Below are 5,290 nucleotides of genomic sequence, written 5' to 3'. Positions count from 1 at the left end.
AACAAAATAAGAACATTAAAGGCTACAACAACAACAAAAATATTGAACTCCACATTACAGCAATGGTGCATCACTGAAATGTATAAGCACCAAAACCAATAAAACTACCTAATAGAACAACTAGATCTAAAACAAATATCACTAAAATCATTTCTCCTAGGAGAAGCTTAAGATCTGTTTGTTGAGGATTTATCTTACCTAAAGTAGCTTGCTCTTGCCGAACGTTGTTGCCTGTACCGTGAGGGACCGGGGCGTTACTTGGAGGCACCTGTCTCTGCGCGTCTTCGAAAGTAGTCTCGGTACCAAGCATGTCATCCTGACACACGGCGTAAGGTTCGATGTTGTCCTCACCATCGATTGTCTGTCCGCTCTCGGCGACAGTTCCACTTGTGTCATTGTTACAATCGTCGTCTCCCTGGTACCTTACGGCGTACGGCTGGATGCGTTCGAAGCCCTCGCGGTCGTCGCTCTCAGTTACAGTTTCACGTGTGTCATTGTTACCATCATCTTGTCCCTGGTGCCTTACGGCATATGGCTGGATACGTTGGATGCCCTCGCGATCTTCATCCTGAAGCTCAGAGGGTAGATTTTCCCCGTACATCGGATTCAGTTTCCGCGGATACGGTGTGTTGTAGCACTGGACATTTTGCGCATCTGGGTCTAAGGCTGTCTGCGAATTCATAGGATTCGGGGTTTGGTTGTACGCCGGGTTTATTCCTTGTATGTCATGGTCATCCCCGCCATTTGCTGATGAATCAGATCCCTCCAGTACATCAGGAACATCGTTTCTGCTACAGGAAGATGTTTTTGCTTCCTGACAGGATTCCTCGCACTGTGACTCCCCTAAAGGTATCTTTGGAAACGTTATACCATCATCAGTGCTTCTGTAGGCCACTGGGGAGGGTTCAGGATAGAAATCACCAGATCCGGCTTGCCCTGATCCAGTGTCTGAATTTGAACTTACTTGGGCCATACTGTTTCTGCCTGAACTGTATGTGGGGGAATTTGGAGCGACGTAGGAGCCGGTGTTGTCTTCAGCCTTGCCTGCGAAAGCTATGGACGACGTGTCAGCTACACGTAGATTCACGATTAGTCTTCTTGCAACTGCTTTATTGTTAGATTTGCTCAAGGACATTGTATCTTAGACATAGCTTTTGTTCTGCGTTTGTAGTTTCGCGTTCGTTTCTTTTGACAAAAAGGAACGTTTGAACAGTTCAAGGCGCTTATAGATTGACCTTGGATTACCCTTTGCAAAGGTTTTCCGATATCATTATTTTCCTTACAGATTGGTCTGCAACTGCTCTGATTGAATTTCAGTTGGCTCTTTCCTTTCGTGTGCAGTTTTCCTTCCCTTTCATGTGTCTTTCTTGTTTTTTGTTCAAAAACGCTCGAATAGTTCCGGCGGCTTATACTGGATTAAATTTTGCAGTGCTTGACTTGCTTTACTTCTACTTATGGGCTTTTGCATATCACTGAAGTTTTGTTTCTTGTTCCTCTTTCTATGGACTTCTAATGATCATTCTAGCGTTACTTGACATTAAAACATTGATTTTTTTCTCAAACACAAGAATTACGTTGCCTTTATTCTGACTCTTCATGAATCTGCTTACCACAACAATTCTGCCCTGTTCACTTCGTAATACAAATTACTTGACAAATTTTTCATTGCACACGTCTTTTGTTTCCACTATAGTTAAGAGCATTTCAATGGTCACTAAGATCTGCAATTGAAATTTGCGTTAATATTTGTATGGTAGTTGACATCTATGTTATGTTGAAAATCATTACACGAGAAAGTATATACTTGAGAGCAACCTGAAAACTAATTATTATTGTAGCATTACTTCACTTAATGGCCCCTCAAAGTGTTTTTCAAATCACAGGCATCAAGTTTCTTTCTCGAACATAAAACATTAGTTCCCCATCAATGCGAATATTCAAGGACCTAATTTCTACAACATTGTCTTGCTTACTAAGACAAAGTCTTCTTTACACATTTCTTTTGTGTCCACTAATACCGGCCACTAATACGTAAGACCCTTAAGAATAGAATTTGGTTTTCTTTCAATCTGACTATTCTGTTACAGCTTAGACATTAGTTCAAATTACTTGACAAATTTCTTCATCAGATATAATTTACATTTCTAAGCAGTGTTAAATACAGAATGCAGTATAAGTCTACGTAATATCATGATTCTCAAGACACAGAAGCATCAAAGTAAGTTAAGTAAGAGTGCACGTTACTTTGTGTCTAATAGATATTTCTTGCTTAAAGTTCAACAGCTTCAGTTGGTACATTTGTACAACACCTTCCATCGAAAGGCTTTCTCCCTCGGAATGGACCTTTACATCATTTTGGCATTTCGCAAATGTAGGATAAAGCATAGCTGCAACAGTGGTCGTTCCACATTCCTTTTTTCCCAGTGGCACCGAGAAATCGAAGCCATCCATTCTTGTTGTTCTGTTACAAAAATGTTACAAAATATCAATTTTTCAAAAAATGTTACGCTACATACAAAAGGCTACATTCAGTTAGGTAACCTTTTTCGCTTCTGTTAATTGTCTATTGACAATTATCCATTGACTGAATATTTACTTATTTATTCATATATAATTTTCCATCACAGTTCACAGTATGGTGAAACAAGTGTTCCTTGTCAAGGTTAACTTTTCAAGGTCAAATTATAAAAAACACAATTCTATACTAATAACGTTGGCAAAATAAGTCGGGAAAATGTACATGCCTTGGAGTACAGATTGGCACATTTCACGGTACTGCCAAGAAGGCCATGAAACTTCCTGCCAGGTTTATTTGGAGCCCAGTTCTCGAAGATAAACGGTGACCCATCCGTCCACTTCCATTGCCCTTCCAGACGATTCAGCCCGAACCAAACGACATTTCGTACAATCCCTTTAGGGGCTAAAATCAACAAGAGAAATCAGGATTTTAGTCAATTTTTATATATATATATATATATATATATATATATATATATATATATATATATATATAGTGGTGTGTGTGTGTGTGTGTGTGTGTGTGTGTGTGTGAATATATATATGCTCCCCACTATGGCATTTTGGTTTACATGGTGAACGTATGCAAAAACTACATAAACACAATACATAAACCAAGGCTGTCTGCCCACTAGAAACAACGGCAACATGTAAAGAGCCAAAATGGTGATAGCTGGTTGGTTGGCGTGAGTGTGATGACGATGTGTACGATGTGTGACCTTGGTAACTTGAATTGGCCTAGTGCTATGGTAAAATGTGTTCTCGACAGGACTGACGAACAAAACGGTCATAAAAATGACCCTTAGCCCTGATGCAAAGGAAAATTACATCTTTCCACACAAACACCCAACGTGATACTCAGTGCAAAGGCCCCCAGCAAAACTTCAAGGTATCTAATTGCTTGTGTTGGTACCGGTGTATAAAATATATTACGGTACCTACCTCCAGCAATGAGATGTGTGATGAAGCTGTTCTCATCGACGCCTGTGACAGAAGCAAGATTTGCACCGTGTTGTTTGCACCTCTTGTGCGCCGTATGCCAGTCGACTTTGTCTCTGAAGAACCTGTAGCAGTGGTTCTTATATTCGCGCCACCCACTCTTGCATGTTAGGGCTGTAAAAAACGACAGTGTTCAATTAGACAAGACTACGTCAAAGCAAGACACCTTCAAACACCTCATGTCATGCAGGATTGAACATATAGTGGACAAAAATATATAATTATGTTTCCATGTGTTCCAAAAAGAGAAGAAATGGTGACTACCAATAGATGCTAGATAGAACACAGTATTACTGTAACAGTGTAATACATAGACGTTAGTACTTAACGTTAGAATGTAGCGTTTTAATGTCCCATGCTATCTTTTCTATCCTCGAGACCACATATGGTTGCATTTGCATTTAGCCCATCTGGGCAAGAATATGCAATAAAGATTCTTCATTCATTCATTGTATTATAAGCCAACGCCAGTGGGCGTACAGACAACCTAGGGGAAAATTACTCTTATCTAAAGCCGCAGTTACACACTTGATTCAAAATTTTGGTCATCAAGGGAAAAAAATCGCTCGCAGTTCAATCAAGTCCACAAAAGGATCCAAATGTTTGCCAGTTGTACAGAATAAGGCTCACAATAAGTTATAATTCAATGGATAATTCTTATAAAAATTGTAAATATTATAACGAACCAGTGGTTGTCAGGGAATTGATGACGTTTGCTGCTGTGAAGCCTTCAGTGTCATAAAGGGTGTCTTTAAATGGCTTCGGTGAAAAAGAAGTTGAAGTCGAATAGACAAAGGCTGAGCTGTTGTCCTTGTAGAATATCGGAGAAGCCGATGCCTTCATGTTCTCCATCGTGTCTTTAATATCTGGGTTCTCATACGACATCTGAAATTGTACATATTAAAACGAAATGACGATATTGTGATCTGAAAGTAATTTGAGCTGAGGAACATTTTGTAATAGAATGTAAATTACACAACGAAGATAGAGCTGAACATTATAGTTAGCAGTACAGACCAATCAAGGACATTCTACTGAATGTCCTTGGACAAATGTATACCTCTCCTGAACTTAGTCAAACCTTCGACTATGGAACAGATCTGTTCTTACCTTTTTACCATGACTACTAAAAGGCGAGGATAAGTCGATTTCACTTAGGTGAACTAACAAAAGATCAGACTGTGGGTTGCCTCACCTTTCCTCTAAGTATGAGACGTGGTGCAATGATTGTAGCGGTGAGAGCTGTCGATATCACTAACACGCAGAAACCCATTGCAAACCAGCATACATTACTGGATTTCACCTTCTTCCACATTCTGATGGCACAGTCTAGGATTGAATTTTAATAGTAAAGGCCATAAGAATGTGAAATGCAATATTCTCACGTTCTCAACACTAATGAAGTTGTTTCTAATCGCATGATAATGTAGTTCTTTAATGTAATTCATTTTACAACCGATACATTTAAATAAGAACTAAAGATTAACATAGTTGGCAATCTTTTTTTATGAATTGTTTGAAAATTTAGTGGGTTCCCATATAAAAAACATATGACAAAATGAAATCATTTCACACTATGATATTGTAACATATGGCTGATAGAAATCTCCAGGTGAGAACAATACTTTGTGTTGAAGCAAAACTGTTTTTAATGTTACAAAGGAAGTGTAATTGAACATAGAACCTAGAAAATTTTAATGTTTGAACCAAATTTACTGAATTTTCAAAAAACTGCCTATCAGAAACCCATTGTCATGGCAACACGAAAAATTAG

Source organism: Branchiostoma belcheri, unplaced genomic scaffold (assembly GCF_001625305.1).
Source record: "Branchiostoma belcheri isolate BF01 breed outbred unplaced genomic scaffold, Haploidv18h27 scaffold72, whole genome shotgun sequence".
NCBI lineage: Eukaryota > Metazoa > Chordata > Leptocardii > Amphioxiformes > Branchiostomatidae > Branchiostoma > Branchiostoma belcheri.
This window is presented reverse-complemented; position numbering follows the sequence as displayed.